General features: G+C 46.5%; 1 protein-coding gene across 1 annotated transcript in view; it reads left to right on the forward strand.

The window, feature by feature from the left end:
* The window catches only part of larp (La related protein), a 161,791-nt gene that overhangs the window by 15,934 nt on the left and 127,840 nt on the right, over positions 1 to 18,017 (forward strand). The window lies entirely within an intron of this gene.

Raw genomic sequence — 18,017 nt, forward strand, 5'->3', positions numbered from 1 at the left:
ACTGCATCTCTGCATATAGTTGCTCTTAGTATTTGTTGTAGTGATGGGCTGGCCTGCAAGTTCTCATCTCAGCTCTTCCAAGTCTGGACCACGTGCAAGAATTTGAGAGCCGTTAACCCTTTGAGGGTCAATGACGTAAATATACGGCGCCACGAACAAGTCCCAAAATAATCGATGCCGTATATTTACGGCGCCATCTGTACGTTCAAAAAGCGCGCCAATTTCCCAACTTTTTCTTTTCTGTCATGTGCTACCACTATGAAAATACAGGGAATTTTTTTCGCGCGCCTCCCTCTTTGTTTTCGTCGCATGGTTTATTTTAGAGCTAGTTTGCTCCCACGCCTCTATATACTACTGCTGGCACATTAGTGCACGTGTGGGCGGGCGGCGGTTCGGGTTTTGTTCCACGGGCAGTGTCGGTTTCTTGTGCTTGCAAAACTGATGGCTAACTCGTTACTAATCGCTCAAAGAGCGACCGCCTCTTTCTCGCTCGTTTATTGCTCACAGGGGTGCGCATAGGAAGGATGCCGCCGTGCATGCGTTTCCATTGCTTTTTTTTTTTTTTTGACACTCGCAAGAACTAATTGCCTCTGGTTGGCGATAAGATTAAGATTGGCGGAAGTTTGTCACACGTTGTGCTTTTTTGACGGGCACAGAACTACAGAGATTTCTTGAGTGCGCGCACCTACGCAGTTCGATTACGCTATGGATGTACATATTAGTGTGAAAGCAGGAACATTTGAGTCTTGCAAAATATTCTCGTGTGTGCATTTTTAAGGCCTTGAACTATGTGTATAAAAATGCATCAAATTTATAATCCTTATAAGTTTATTTCTTTTTTTATTGTTATTATTCATGAATGAAGGGTACAAATATACCAACGCAAAATATTTTTTTCGCACTTTACGGTCACCCTAGAAAAATTGCGGTAAATGTTTTTCGAAATAAGTCCCTAAGAAGTGGAATCTGCAATAAATGAAATCGACCCTGGGCGGTCGCATATGGCAAAAAAAATAGATACTCAAAAGGTTAAAACATCACGCTGACGACAGGGGTTTAGACAGGGTGTCAATAGAACCTTTTCAGATAAACGTTAGACAAATGTTCTGCCAGTGAGTGTCATTCCACAGCATATTGCAGGTTGATGCTCTAGGCATGTTCTGTAGTCTTGAGTTTATTGCACTCCTCACAGTTCGGACTGTCTGTGTGGTGTAGGGTTTGGGTACCGTGGTCTTGAGTTGGGCATCACACGAAGGGTCGCACCCTAGCCTATGCCACCAATGCATCTTGCAAGCGGATAGCTGGCCTATGCTATCAGGGCATCACACCTAGCCTCATCCATGCCATCATCCGTACTTTCATTTGCATGACGAGTTGCTTGCTTGGTGAGGAGTATGTGGTCGAAAAGTTGGAGCGGAGCAACGGAGCAGGGGGTTTATTCACATGGGAGAATTAAGGCAAACTTATCTGCAGTAAAGGCAAACTTGTACTTGTAGGATTTGCGAGCACAACACATTTTACATCGTCGTACACAACTGCATCATTCTCGGAGCACACCACATTCTGTCTAAGCACTCCTGTCAGCACATAAAATGACTTCCTAAATAGCAGTTGTATTTCCCAGATCGCCATGCCAGGGAAACAGTCAAAGACGTAATATTGTCATCGTTCAATCCGGTGGTTTGTATGCTCTCGCAAGACACCGCTTTCAAGGAGGAGAAGCACCGGCACTGCCCCTAAGATGATGATTTGGACAGTCCCAGCATGAATTGTCCCAGCAATGATGGGGAGAAGGGAACACAACACAAACCTGCCAGAAGGAAAGCCGCTGCCCCCCCCCCCCCCTCCCCAAAATGCCCGACTGCTTCATGACTGGCTTGATGGGTTGGCATGATGCATAACCCTTGGCGTCGCCACTTAGCACTCTTGTGTGTGGTAGGTTTGGTTGGTTTGCTGAACAAGCATGCACCCTTTTTTCATCTCCTTTTTGTGGGACCATTCGCAGAATTCCTGGGATGCTACACCCTTATGATGAACACTGACAATTCACCTGCACCTTAAAAAGCACTTAGTCTCCAAAGACGGCTTCACAGTGGCATCACAGGCAAGTTGCTTGAGCAGAACAGATGCGCCCCCTTCTGCAGGTGTGCCTTACTTGACAGAACTACTGTGTTCACGCTGGCTCAGCGGAAGACTGTCTATGTCATCATTTCAATGGCGCCGACATCCGCCCTCTGTATAGTGAGTGTGTTACAACTGTTAGTGGACAGGTACGCTTATGGCATTCTGCCAGGCGGCCAGGTGCATTATAATGCTCACACGAGAGTGGGAACACTACGCAGAGTTTATTCAGTGATAGCCTTTTTAAAGCCGTTATCAAGCAGCTATGCTACGTGTGCTGACGTCATGGCAAACGCGGTTTTCCTGATTATCACTTTCACTTTGTAGCACTTTGTAGACGTGGGTCCTAAAACTTTTTTGCATATGTTTGGGTGAATCTTTAATAAACTCCACTGTCTGGGGTAATTTTTCGTGCTGATTTCAGATCTGTGATTAGATTTTTGATAGCTGTAGCAGTTAAAGAAATATTGAGGTCTGAAATCAAATTAATTTCAAACTCATTACGGGGCTTTTTGATGATTCCATCTTGCTTAACCAAATACTAAATGCATGACACCATTGCTAAAGACCTACTGTAGGGGGTGATGCTATTTTTATTCATTTGGAAGCATTTTGCAGACAAGAAAACAATCTTGCATTTATTATGAACATATTTTTCTAATTAGCAGCGATTACTATACCTGAATGTAATTTTCACGACAGTGCAAGAGTAATGAAAATAGCATCACCCCCCCAGATCACTTCAATACGAATAAAATGATACCACCCTTGTCATGTTTGGCCAAAAGCAACCCAGAGAAAATGCCTGTTAGGCGGAGTACAGTGTGCAAAAACATCGAACTGAAATAAACGCATTTGAAGTTTCAAACAAATGTAGCTTTTGCTGAAGGGAATCTACAGCAATACAAATGGCACCGTTTTGAAGCTCTATGTTTTGTAAGAATGGCCATACAAAATGTGTGACTGCACACACTCAAAATAATTGCACACTGGCCACTGAATTAGCACAAGAAACTTTATTAGGCATTATGCTCTACAAAGAGCATGGTACCTGGTTTTCAAACCGAGGTGCAGAACTCTGTGTGGAATGAATATAGTTCCAGTGTTGTACCTGCAGGCTTCCTGATTGATAGCAGTCTCCATTACAATCAGTGAGGCATTTTTTCATTTGGTAGAATTGACCATGTTACTGAATGAAGGCTCTGAGTGCACGTAGCCTTCCAAGTCATCTTCACCTGACAATGGCTGTGGAACTTAATAGAACGCCATTGATAAATGAATTTTGTCTGAAGTGCACAGGAACGTTACATATACGTGTGCCTGGCAAAGGCTTAAGATCAGAGAGCCAGTGATAGATATGCAGCTGCTAGGTGCTTTCCAGAATTGTACTTTTGTATGATGCCTCGATAACTTCTGCAGCCAGATGTTGTGCCAGCCCAGAAGGCCTAGTGAACAGAGCTCATGATGAGGTTCTCTTTATGAAGGGGGGGGGGGTACGATAGGTATTGTTACTACCTATCGTGACAATATGATCATAGAGTGAACGCGCAATATGCTTGGTTGCGGGTCAGAGGTGCCGACGCGCGAAATGCCTAGACGCGGGCTCAAGGAGTCGACACTCGATGCGCTTATTCATGCAGTCCGAGGTGCTGACGCGCGAAATGCCTAAACACGAGGATTCGACACTCGATGTTCTTATTCGCGCACTCCGAGGTGCCGACGCGCGAAATGCCTAGCCGCGAACTCGAGGAGTAGACACTCGATGCGCTTATTCGCGCAGTCCGAGGTGCCGACGCGCGAAATGCCTAGACGCGGGCTCGAGGAGTCGACACTCGATGCTCTTATTCGCGCACTCCGAGGTGCTGACGCGCAAAATTCCTAGCCGCGGGCTTGAGGAGTCTACACCCGATGCTCTTATTCGCGCAGTCCGAGGTGCTGACGCGCGAAATGCCTAGACGCGGGCTCGAGGAGTCGACACTCGTTGTACTTAGTCGCGCAGTCGGAGGCGCCGATGCACAACATGCTTAGGCATGGGCCTGAGATGTCCGTGCGCGATGTGCTTGATCAACGAGTCGGAGACTCCTATGCGCGAAATGCTTAGCCGAGGTACGAGGATTGCATGCGCGATGCGCTTGGTCACGAATTCCGAAACACCGTGTGCTGAAAGGCCTAGCCGCATGTCCGAGGATTCCGCGCACGAATCTTGGTTGCGAAGTCCGCGTCGCCGATTATCGGAATACTTTGCCGTGGGTCTGAGATGTTCACAAACGTAGAGATTGGCCACGGTACTGCAATGTCCGCGTAGCACCCGTTTTGGCACGTCGAGATTACGGCGAGTAGACTTCCAGGCTCGTGAGGTGCAAAGAGCCGTGAAAGGGCCGAGCAGACGACGCGAGCGCCGGACCAATGGCGAACCGCTCTGCAGTCACGTGGCAGGCGCGGCCAATCGCAGACTCCGGCACGACCTTCAATCGTTTGCTTTTTGTGTGCTTGTTTCTGTTCGGAGGAGATAGTTGAAGCGGCAAATTTGATGACGGAGAAGCGTGCGTCTAATTGTCGTACAAAAATCCCTCACGTGACCTGATCCTAGGTGCCTAGGGACAGCATTGTTTAGGGATTTTTGAGAAGGCGCGATGCTGGCGCCGAGCGACGCCGTGGGGTGTTCGTCCTCGGCTTATCGTTCTCTGGACCGCGCGTTGCTCAACATTGGCTCATGTGATTGTACGTGCGTTGCTTGTGTGTTGGTTGTACGTTCTGTGTTACTTGGCGGAAAGACGTGAGTAGTGGTGGTGCGGCAGTGCGGCTTTGGCCTCGGTGAACTCTGGCAGTACAGAATCTGCGTTGTGTGACCCGTGCTTTCTAGAGAACCAGGCGGTGGTGACGATTGAAATATCGAAGTGGCCTAGCGCCTCGGCAGCGAAGTTCAGCGAACCACGATGTGGCGTCGCCGTGTCCGACTTTGCGTAACGGACATCGAGGGATGTGCTGCTCGCTGCAAGTCATGTAAATGCAACTGCGTCGACAGCCCACTGTTCAGCGCTGAATGTGTGTTTGGTGTGCTGTGCTTAAAACGAGTGGTGCAGCCGTGCAGCGGGGGTGGCTGAGGAGCAGAGTGGCTTAGGGGCTCCGTTTGCGCGTTCACAGACATGTGCTTACGTCTTGGTATCATTAGCGGCTGTCTCGAGACTGTGGTGTGCTAGCTCCTTGCCTAGTATCAAGTTTACGACGCTAACACACAGCATGTTCACGTTTTTCCGCGCTATATGTCATTTGCATGACGGCCGAGTTGAAAACGAGACATATGTCTGTGTTCTTTGCATTTGTGTGTTGTAAATTACTTTCTATTGTGGAAGTTCTGGGAGTCTTATTACGCAAGGAGTGCGAACGTAAACATAAACACGTGTGTCTGAAATTTTGAATTACCCATAATACCCTTTACGACTGATAAGTGGGCTACACGGTCTGTGTGAATCAGCTACCGTATGTTGCGATGCTCTTCCGTGTGGTAGACTGATGCATGGTGCGCGTTTATTTCTGTACTGTTGTAAAAACCATTTGTTTATTCACTCAATACAAATGTACGGCTTCTTCGCCGCAGTACATTTTAGTTACGCGGTGAAGCATACTAAAAGTGGGAGGGGGCCGCTATCAGCCAGCATAGTATGTCCACTTAGGCGACCTGAGAGGCGGAGGGTTCGCGAGTGTATGATTAAAGAACTCTTGCCCCTTTTCACTTTTAGTATGCTTCACCGCAGTACATTGCTCAGGCTTCACCGCGAAAAATTAGTGTATTGTGAGAAAGATAATCCTAAAAAGCCTAATTATGCAAAGTTTCTATTGTAGCTTGCTACACTGCAATACAGGGGTGTAAATAAGCATCGTGCAGTAAAGCATACTAAGAGTGGAAAGGGCACATAGGTTTGCTCATTATCTTCAATTGTGATATAATTTGCAAGTGCATCTGTGCTCGTGGTAAGCTTCATTGAAAATTCTTTGTACATTACAAATTCATATTGCAGGGAAGCTTACTAAAGCACATTCGCCATTATGGTACGTGTTATTCACCTTCAATATAGGAGGAGCGCAATGCGCATTCTTGCCCCTGCTTTTGGCTGGACTGCACATGCTCTTTGAGAATTGATTCATTGTTCATAAGTGCACTGGTACTTTAAACTGGAGGGCTCAAGTTAATATGGAAGCACAATTTTTATTAAAGGGACAACATGTTGCCGAGATGGTTGCAGCACAGCTTTCTTTTTTCTTCCTGGCACCTTTTCTACTTGAAGCTTCCATTGCAGTGTTTCAAACCTCTTTGAACCAGCACATAGTGTATATAAAAATTGGACACTGATTGGGAACATCACCTAAGTACATGCCTATCTATAGTAAAAAGATGTAGCACGACCAGACAAAACAAAAGAAGGGCGTGGGCTGTAGCAAATACTAAGTGTTAAATGGTGCTTTATCCTTTCCCTTGAGTTTTCTGTTTTTGTGCTTTTTATGGATCCTCCACAGTAACCATGCGAGTGGAGAACTTGAGCTTGTTGGTTTCAAGTCTCGTGGTTGTTACTAACAGAACAGTGTGATAAATGAACAAGGGCTTGGAGGCATTAGTTCACCTTGCTTGCATCATGGTGCTGCTTCATAAGCACGGTGAGCATCCAGGCCAACTAGGAAGGGAGGTTCGTTGCAATTGCTTCTGAACTTTATTGCCACCAAACCAACAGTGCTCTCAGTGACAGCTTTTGGACAGTAGAATGCTTGCACCCAGCAAAGTCTTAAGAAGGAAGCATTCAAGATGTGCAAAATGTGCTTTTGAAGCTGGCAGCATTACTGAAGGGGCTTTGCCCATCTGCCCTCTTTATGGATACACAAAGATGATTTCCTCATTAAGAGGGATTGTTTCAGAGGTCGTTACATGGCAACAGTGTTGGGTGTTTAGTAGCTTGTCTTTGCCCACTGTTAATAACCTGTTCCTTCTCCAGTGCCCTTGTGAAATGCCTACTTTTTGGACACAATGTGCTTTCCATGCATGCATGCATTTTTAGCTTGTAAAAACGTCTATTACCCCTTGCCTCAAGCTGGTCCTTGCTGATGTCACCCGAGAAGGCATTGGGGAGTATGGCGATGTACACTTACAAAACACTGTTGATACCAGTGAAACCAAATTAATGGAGCAGCTGTTCTTTTTTTGTCCACTCCATCCTTGTTAGTTACAATGAGCAATGTCCGAACAGAAGGCATATGTAGTTGGTTGTGCATAGCCTGCGCACTAAGGCTTGTTGGCATGTTATGACATTAGCACAGTGTTTATATGTAAAAACCTTCTAATGTGTTGATGACTTCCTTCTCTTTATCATACTTTGCCTGATGGAGCCAGCAAGTGGGTCAACCAGATGTTCAACTGGCTTCCCACTAGTTTTCCCAGAGTCTCCTTTACCACGGTGCTGCTCATAGATATGTTTTCTTGACCTTGCACTGCACTTCAACCATGGCCACACCTGCTAAACCTATAGCATGCAATCAAAAAAGTGCTATACATCATGTTGCTCCAAACTCGTGACATGTGCTACAAGGCCTTGAGGAACACCCTCATTTATTTACGCCCTCATCATACTGTACGAAGCTTCGCATGATAAGTGCGAGAATTAACATCTACTGGTTTTTCAGTGTTATTCCTGTCCAGCTTGCTGAAAGCTATCCTGAGTGTTTCAAAAGCAAACGACCGCTGCTGGACAAGAAGTGCTTAAAACAAGGGTCACTATAACCACATGTCACACGAAATGAAAAAGGCCACTGAGTATACAGGCGGTTTACTTCATATCCAACAAGCTTGGTTCTCCCTTTGCTAGTGAATGAACTCAACTTGCCCCGAATACATGGCCTGTGACAAACTATGTGCCAGATGCTGTGTCCCCTGCAAAGCTGAAGATGTGTACGAGATCCCGACACCCTGCAGCGGCTTCTACACTGGGCAAACAGGCTACTATAAAAACGACTGCCTTTACTAGTAACATGAAAACGGGCAGAAATTTGGCTATTCATTGGGCCCAACTGCAGGTGCAAGCCACTCTTCCACCAGATGTGTGTTGTTCGTAGAAACTGGAGCTATACAAATGCAGATAAAAACAATGATGTTTGAAAGTAGTAGAGTTGAACTATATTCTGCACAAGCAGTGCTATCTGCAGCGCTGGTACCTTATAGCCACAATTCATGGCTGCACCACCATGCAAAGGCACTATTCTTGAATTATTAACTTTTATTTATTTATGGTGGCCGTATATTGCAATTACATATCAACCACATTGTGTGCAGTATGGTTAAATGTCAATTATGATAGCCATTCCTAATCTGAAATGCAACAAAAGAGCAAATATAGGTAACAAATTGCAATTCAAAGAGACAAAAGACAACCAGTGCACAGAATAAGTGAAAGACTTCCTTTTATTGAAAAAGAAATGTCACATGTGTGATGCCACCAGCAGTGGGTAGCAATCTTTCAAGCTTGGGTGAAAGAGGCAAAACTTGGCAAAATGCTACAATCGCGCTGTAAAACGGCCTTGGACACAAAAAACCGACATCAAATTGTACAGAATGAAAGGGCGAGACTCCGTCTAAGAACAGTCTATGGCACAACATACTTGAAATGGTGTAAAAAATGTTGACATGCCCTACCCATAAAGAAAAAGCAACAAACACAGAAAACACGCCTTAAAATGCAATGTGCAAAGTCTGAAACCAAGAAAAAACAACCCGAAAAAGGTTTCGCTAAGTCTTCCAACGATTAAAATTGTCAAACTGTATCATCACTTCTTAATGAACCTGCACAGCTGAAAAGGAAGGAAGGAAAGTCCAATAGCAGGGCTGCAGAAAATGTCACCGAACAAGTATACTTTGCTTACCAACGATACCTGTGGTTTAGTTGTGGTCTGTGTATAAACTAATTGTGTATAAACTTTTCTTGTTTAGGATGGTTTAGCGGATAGGGAAAAAATGACCATAAGAGCACCAGGTGTATGCATAGTCTACGCACAAAAAGCCACTGCTTTCTTACTTTTTTTTCTCTCTACTACAATTCATGAGTTTTAAGTGCCTTAATAGCACTGCTAACATCCTACTGCAAAACACAAATTTGGGCAACTTGTAGCATAAAGAAAATTGCAGTTTCACTCATAATGGGAAACAATGATGCAGTAGCTGGTGAAATATGCACAGGAGGCTCACTTCATGCAGTGTTTGTTGAAGTGAACACTTGCCAATGCAAGTCAGTAAGATCCTTAAAAAAGTAAAATAAGAGTCGTATTTATTTGTGGGAGTTGTGCCTCACAGTGTTAACGTGGAAAGACTAGGCTTTTCTTCCTCCTCTTTCATATCCGGACTTAGCCACTGATCTACACCAAAACAACCCTTCAGCTTCTTACTGGTGAATTCGTTTTGGTTTTCTCAAATCTATATTTGGGCTAGCCATTGCTAGGTCTTGCGCTTTGCTTGAGGAAAACAAGACACCAACAGCTCTATCCAGTAAATCTGAGAAGCCAAGCACTAGAAGAAGATTAATGAAGCAGGTGCACCCAATCATTGTCATTACAAGAAGAAAATTTAACATAGGACTGCCTTCACAAGTGGGAAGGTGATGTGCAAGAGCTTGAAGGTGTGGATGCCAGCTCTATATACAGTACGCAGACATTGAGCAGGTGTTAGCCAATCATGGCACCTGTTGGCTAGATCATGCTCTCCGGGATCAGTATTCACCGCGACTGAATCTTCAGCAGAGTGGCTGAAATGTAGAATTGTGGACTGCTACTCTTTTAATCATATGTTTGAATGCTCGCAGCACAATGAGAACTTTATTTGCAATATTCTAGCAAGAAATTCGGGAATTCCAGTGACACCACCAGTAACATCAGAACAACCGGGGGAGTTCGCCCATAGCAGCTATTGCTGTAAAAAAGAAGACTGGCATAAGCACAAGAATTGAGATGGGCATACTACATGCCTTTGTGGTAGTGGTCCACTACTTTGGTGCTACAGTTAATGATCTCCACTGTCACTGGACATAATAAGAGTTCTTTAATTATACACTCGCGCGCCCGCCGCCTCTCAGATCGCCTAAGTGGACATACTATGCTGGCTGACAGCGGCTCCCTCCCACTTATAGTATGCTTCACCGCGTAACTAAAATGTACTGCGGCGAATAAGCCGTACATTTGTATTGAGTGAATAAACAAATGGTTTTTACAACAGTACAGAAATAAACGCGCACCATGCATCATTCTACCACACGAAAGAGCGTCGCAACATACGGTAGCTGGTTCACACAGGCGATGTAGGCCACTTATCAGTCGTAAAAGGTATTATGGGTAATTCAAAATTTCATCACACATATGTGTTTATGTTTACGTTCGCACTCCTTGCGTAATAAGACTCCCAGAACTTCCACAATAGAAAGCAATTTACAACACACAAACGCAAAGAACACTATATGTCTCGTTTTCAACTCGGCCGTCATGCAAATGACATATAGCGCGGAAAAACGTGAACATGCTGTGTGTTAGCGTCGCAAACTTGATACTAGGCAAGGAGCTAGCACACCACAGTCTCGAGACAGCCGCTAATGATACCAAGACGTAAGCACATGTCTGTGAACGCGCAAACGGAGCCCCTAAGCCACTCTGCTCCTCAGCCACCCCCGCTGCACGGCTGCACCACTCGTTTCAAGCACAGCACACCAAACACACATTCAGCGCTGAACAGTGGGCTGTCGACGCAGTTGCATTTACATGACTTGCAGCGAGCAGCACATCCCTCGATGTCCGTTACGCAAAGTCGGACACGGCGACGCCACATCGTGGTTCGCTGAACTTCGCTGCCGAGGCGCTAGGCCACTTCGATATTTCAATCGTCACCACCGCCGGGTTCTCTAGAAAGCACGGGTCACACAACGCAGATTCTGTACTGCCAGAGTTCACCGAGGCCAAAGCCGCACTGCCGCACTACCACTACTCACGTCTTTCCGCCAAGTAACACAGAACCTACAACCAACACACAAGCAACGCACGTACAATCACATGAGCCAATGTTGAACAACGCGCGGTCCAGAGAACGATAAGCCGAGGACGAACACGCCACGGCGTCGCTCGGCGCCAGCATCGCGCCTTCTCAAAAATCCCTAAAGGATGCTGTCCCTAGGCACCTAGGATCAGGTCACGTGAGGGATTTTTGTACGACAAATAGACGCACGCGACGGAGAAATGCGCTTTCCAACGAGACCAAGATGGCGGCGCTCGGTTGCGCCATTCCAGAGATATTGTAACTTGAAAAACGCGGTTCCTTTTTTATTTCCGCGAAAGTTTTCGCCACCTTGGCTGATAAAACAAACTTTTTAGAGCACTTCTACGTGGTTTATATGGATGGTATTCTGGAATGAGATACAAAAAGATTTATGGAAATTGAAAATCTGATTTTCAAAAAATTGATTTTTTGGCCATTTCTCGCTATGTAAAACCCGCATCCCCCTTTAAGGGTGGACACGGGTCTTAGAGACCAAAAATAGCGGAAAAATGAGTTTTCTGAAAGTGGCACTTTCGTAATATACATACACTGCAGCATGTTCTGACCAAGTTTCCTGCATCATGGATGAATATTTTAGCCGCTACATCAGTTTATCTAACAGCTGCGAGCTATATTTTGACAGAAAGAAGCATAAAAAGGGGGCTTTTTTCATGTCACGCCGCTGCTGAACAACCTGTGCTGTCGTGGCCATCTTGGTCGCGTTGGAAAGAACTACTTCTTTTCTTCAATTTCCCGCCACATTTTCGTTTGCCCCCCTATTTGCTATTTAGAAATACCGCACAGAAAAAAGTCCCAGCCTGCAACCCCATTCGCCCATTCAGTGCAAGTGACAAAATAAAGTCCTGTGATTGGCTTAGGCTACTGGCATCGTCTACTGCGGCGTGCGGACACGCTTGAAAAGCGAACCGCGATGCCACTTTGAAAGCCACTAGCGTAGTGTGTACTTATGTTGGAATGTCGGAAGTTTGCCACTCGAAACAAGTTGGGCAAGAAAAAAAAGCGAGCGCGCTACAACTTTGAAAAGTGCTCCGACCCTGCCAAAAAACATAGCGATGACCACCCACCGGCGGTTGCAAGTGAAGGCTGCGACGCAACGGACCTGGCTCGAGAGCGAGCCAGGCCTAACGATGTCGCCGGCCAATAGTGATCGCAAGAGCAGCATTCAGCACGACACAAAGATGGTGCAGCCAGTGGAATTGCTCCAATTGCAGAAGCAAGCAAGGGAAAACCTCGAACAACTGGCGGAAACTGTGGCAACGAAGTGGAAATTGAACATGTGTACAAGCTTCAACGACTGTGCAGACGGGCTGGCGGAGATGGAGTCACGGTTTCATGTTATCAGTGCGGAAGTGATAAGCGCTTTGGTCTCGTGTCTAAAGTGCAGTCCCTGTGGCGGCTTTATGACTTTTGATTCAGAGGAGCTAGAATACAGCGTTGCTGTCAAGTTTCTCGCCCTTTGTGAAAACTGCGATGATGTTGTTTCTGAGTGGAGCTCGCCCCCGCATGAGAAACAGCAAAACAGCCCCGTCATCGTCAACCCCATTGTAGTGAACATTCTCGCCGCTCGTGCGATGGTTAGCACTTTTAATTGACAAACGGCGATGAATGACGTTTTTGCTGCAATGAACATCTCGCATCATGGCCTTCATAACAAAATGTGGCAAGGCTATCTCAAGCAGAAGCTGGCGCCGGTGGCATCGTCCGCTGCCCAAAAGCTGGGGTACGTGTGCGCTATCAGTGAAGTCATTGTATAATGACTTGAAACTTGCGAACTCCGGGAACATAGCGGTATTCTACAATGGCTCGCGGATGATGCGCGGCCATTCGTTGCATATCGGAGTCGGCACGTTCATCGAAGTGTTCAACAGACTTGTGCTTGACTATGTTGTCCTGAGCAACTTCTGTGCCGGGTGTGTGCGCGCCCCGAAAACTAGTGACCTGGACTACCAAGATTGGAAGGCAAGCCATATGTGCCAAAAAAATACAGAAAAAAAGCAGGGGAGATGGAAGTTGAAGCGGCGCTTATATACTGTTCCAGAGGTCACTTCAGCTGCACAAACTGAGGTACCCCACAGTCCTCTCAGATGGTGATGGTTGCGCATTTCTTGCTCTCACACAAGCCAAATTGTATGGCTTTGTGCCAGTCAAGAAGGAAGATTGCGTGAATCACGTCTGAAAAAGGATGGGGACTGCTTTGCGCTAATCATTGCCAAACACAAGTGCTCTGCTTCTGAAACACTTGGTGGCAAACGAAAATTGACGGGTGACCTGATCACCAAACTCATTGACTACTATGGATGGGCATTAAAATCCAACAAAGGGGATGTGAAGGCTATGCAGAATGCTGTGATGGCAACATACCACCACATCACATCAAACTACAAGGTTTCAAACCACAGTCTTTGCCCATCTGGTCCAGACCCTTGGTGCTGTCAGAATGCTGCGCAAGCAAAAATTTAGCCCATCCCAAAGCATCGATACAATTTGCCTGTCCATGTTTGTCAAGCCCTTCGACCTGTGTATGAGTGCCTCTCAGAAGAAAAATCGCTTCAAAGGTGCCAGTGCAGCATGACCCCAAACAATAATGAATGCTTGCATTCCACGATTTGGGCATCGACACCTAAGGAGCAGCATGCCTCGCTTTTTGTTGTTGAAGCTGCTGTGGCTGAGGCAGTAATGAAATTTAATTCGGGGAATGAAAGAGCTTCACCTTCCATACTCCAGGAGCTTCGTTTGAACCCGCGGCTGCTGAACAGCATGAGAATGGCAGAGAAAGATAACCGGCAAGCAGCAGCATCAGCCTGCAAGCGCGCATCTGTAGAAAATCTGCGACAAGCCTTCAAAAAACGCCATTTGGGTAGCTGTGGGCAGATAGATTATATCCTTGGTGGCTACTGACCATTTAGATATATGGATATATCAATACTTTTTGTTATATTTGAATAAAAATGAACTTGTCCTTTTTTTTTTTGCATTTTCTCAAAACATAAATTTTTGAATATTTGCATCCTTCCAGGAGCAATTTCTCAGTAATCGGGGCACCTAGAATTGTAATTCTTGTTGCAGTACTGAGCTACGTGAATAATGCACACAATGGTAGGACCAGATTTTTGTATCTCAGTTTTAATATTTTTTATTGTCCGTACATTCAACAGCCAATTTTAACCCATTTTGAACAGAAAGGTTTGATGTGCTGTATAATTGTTGATAATAGTAGTTATACCAAAAAACTATTCCTACAATTGTCAAGCTTACGGTTCCTAATATCCAGCTATATGCCTAAAGCAAGGTTCTGATGAGTAGTTTTTGCTCCATTGTTCCCAGAAACGATGCTAATTAATTTTAGTTATCTTTAGAACTAATTGGCATAGCCTAAAAACAATTGCATATTTGGAATCAGCATAAGAAACTGAACAGGACTGTGCAGTTTAATTAAATTTGGTAAAGAGGGTTTTAATGAAGGTCAGAATACCCACTTCCCCCCTTAAGGTGAGTACCGCTCTATGGGCTTCCTTATAAGGGTCAATTGACGAAGCACAGCTGGTTCAGCCTCTTCTGATAGCGTTTGCACACTAGCAGCTTGATCTTGGTCTTGCCAAGGTTGTGCCGGCACGGGGCTGTATGGTGGACGAACTTGATCCATGTGACGCTGCAGCTCACCTTCTGCCGTTTCAACGGTGATCATTTGAGAACCTCTTGCGTCTTTCACTGTGGCTAGCAGCCACCTTTCTCCCTCTCTGAAGTTGCAAGCCCACACAGGAGTGCCCGGGTCCAGCATGCTTGCTTGATCTGCCTGTGGACAGATAGGAAAGGTTATGGACGGTGGAAGGCATGTGTCTAACCAAGAACGAGTCTGATAACTCAACAGACGTTGAGATGGTGATGCTCTAGCATCCAGGGGTGTTCTACTGTAGCTAAAGAGGAGTTTAGCCAATCGCTCAGGCAGGTCACCTGACCGAACCTTCTTGAGGTCATCTTACAGTGTCCGCACAACGTGTTCAGCAAGCCCGCTCGATGGGGGCGATATCGTGCTGTACAAAAATGCTTGATGTTATTTTCTGTCAGAAACTTGGAGAAAGTCTCTGACGTGAATCGAGTTCTGTTGTCTGTCACAATGGTTCTCGGTATGCCCAGCCTGCAGAAGATTCCACGCAACAATGTAACTGTCACTTTCGCTGTGGCATGAAGCACTGGAATTGCTTGATTCATTTTGAATGTGAATCTATGGCCACTAGGATCATGGTGTTATTCAGTGGACCAGCATAATCCAGATGTACTTGGACCACTTCTTGTGTGTTAGTGGCCAGCTTTCTGGTATTTTTGCCGGTGGCATTGTGCTTGCTTGTATGCATGTAGTGCAATTGCTACTCATCCGTTCGATGGCTCCGTCGATGCAGGGCCACCACACGACCGTACGGGCCATTGCCTTCATTGCAGACATTCCCTGGTGTGTCTTGTGCAGGAGTTACAGCATGTCACCACAAGCAGCTTCAGGAATCGCCACTCTTTGACTCCAGTAAATGAGACCTTCGTAGCTCAGTCTTTTGTGTGAAGTATGGTTCCAACTGCGGATCGGGTGCTCTGCGCACCTTTGGCCAACCATGAAGCATGTAGGATTTGACATTTCTGAGGACTTTCTCGGTCAACTTTCTCATTGCTTAGGACGAAAAGTGTCACAGCTAGTGCAGGCACTCGTGTAGCTCCTCTGATGTGTCCTCAGTGGTCTCTAGAGGAAGCCGACTTAATGTGTCTACATTCAGGTTTTCTGAGCCAGCTTTGTACTCTATCTTGTACTGGTGTTCTGTCAGCAGCAGGGACCACCGCTGAATTTTTGCGGCAGCCATTATGGACGTGGGATGATCTTCACAAAACAGACTCACCAGCAGCTTGTGATCTGTGACCAAGGTGAAGGTTCTTCCCATTAGGCAGTCCTGAGATTTTTATACCCCAAACACTAGGGCCAACGCTTCACACTCAAGTTGTGAATAATTCCTTTTCGCTTTGGAAAGTCTTCGAGAACGAAAGCCTATATAGTCGGATACAACTTTAGGAAAAAGGGGAGGCCCCGCCAAGGCCCCGCCCAGATGACCGAAGCACGACGTCCGATAGCCTCCGCGACTAAAATAATCCCTATCAAAAAATCGTGCTTCTGAAATGCGCAATTCTTGGTATAAATAAAGACTCTTGTATTTTGATGACTGCTTTAGTAGAGCTCTCATGTGCTACAGCACATGCCGGATCGCGACAGAAAAATAACCCCGTGCCTTCCACAACGCTGCCCGTCGTCTGCTCTTTAGCTTCATTGCAAGTGACGAAAGTAGAAAGAGCAGCTCTGCATGGCTTTTGCGCTTGTTTACATGTACACAGCAAATATACTACTCCTGCTCCGAGCTTCAAATGAATCAGTTCATATTGAACAAGTACTTATATAAAACAATGCATTTATCACAACCATTACAAACTCAAGATGCTCGGTGTCAGCTAAAGCACATTGTTCAAGGTGAGGAGGGAGGTCAAAGCTTCGCATATTTCGGGTGGCAAACTGTCGACGCCGTCGCGAAAGCGCCCACGAAATGCGGAGAAAAGAAGACGCAGCACGAAGTATTACACGTTGTGTGCGCCGAGGTCGTGTGCCTGATTTCTTTCACCACAACGAGATACCGACGTGGTCGTGAAGATCACTAACGATTTCTCGAAGCGTTTATGGTGTTATGTTTGTGCCCTGGGATTTGCCTGACGGAAGGCCAATGCTATGGTGCATCTACCGTGGAGGTAGCATTCATCCCCGCATGGTGCCTGCTTCGGGCACACGACTACGTGCACGGCTCGGGTTTCCTCGCGGCTGCGCGGCGTCCACGACTGAAGTGGCCACTGGGTCACGGAGTGCTATTCGGCCCCTCCCCGTGCCGGCAGCAATGCAACCCCCCCCCCTCCCCCCCTTTGTCCGGTGGCGCCCGCACCACGAACGACTTTCCAAAGGAGGGCTGGGTTTCTACCCTGTGCCTTGCAGTTGGTTCCCTTTGTCCTATGCGGGCTATAAAACTTCCCCGGCGCACCATTCTGACCGACCGCCAGATCGGCCCGACGCCGCAGCGAGGTTTGAGGAAGCACCGGCCACCGAGAGCGGCGTTAGGACCACGGAGGCTGCCCGGACCCTCTCTTTTGACCTTGTTTCGTCCTTAGGGGCTTCTGGGGAATCTGGGGATTGAGGGGTGTTGTTTAAGCAGCTTGCAGCTGCTCTGTTGGTCTCTCTCCTGATAACGACCACAACATGTAAACATTGTTTAAAGAATTCTTCGCCGAGAAAGCTCTCCTCGTCTCTGACTCTGTGTGAAGTGGGGTCCAGACCTCCTGCCGGCCACAGATTGTTGAGATCTGATTCAAGCATGAGAAGAGGAGCCGCAATTCACTGCTTATGGACCGGGATGACATGTCTGAATGGTGGAATCGCTACCTTCTTTACCTGGAGCGCTACAGGCAGAAGGCTGAAAGATCTTTTTCCTGGACGAGACATCGGTGACGGCGGGACACATAGGGTCAATCGTGCGGACAGAGATCATGGTGCAGAAGTGCGGACGCCTATGCGCTCGGGCAAATGGCCTGTCGACGTGTCTGAAACAACCTTCTGGAAAAGGCCAGCGCCTGATTGTGACGCACATCGGCAGCGAGGATAGCTTCATCGACGGCTGCTTAGATAGATTCCGTGGCCAAAAAACAGGCAACTACCACAATGAAATGGACGGCAATCGCTTCGAGGGATGGTTTAATGACGTTCTACAGAAGTTGCCTACTGGTAGCGTCATTATTTTGGACAATGCACCTT

This window comes from Dermacentor variabilis, chromosome 4 (genome assembly GCF_050947875.1).
Source record: "Dermacentor variabilis isolate Ectoservices chromosome 4, ASM5094787v1, whole genome shotgun sequence".
Classification (NCBI taxonomy): domain Eukaryota; kingdom Metazoa; phylum Arthropoda; class Arachnida; order Ixodida; family Ixodidae; genus Dermacentor; species Dermacentor variabilis.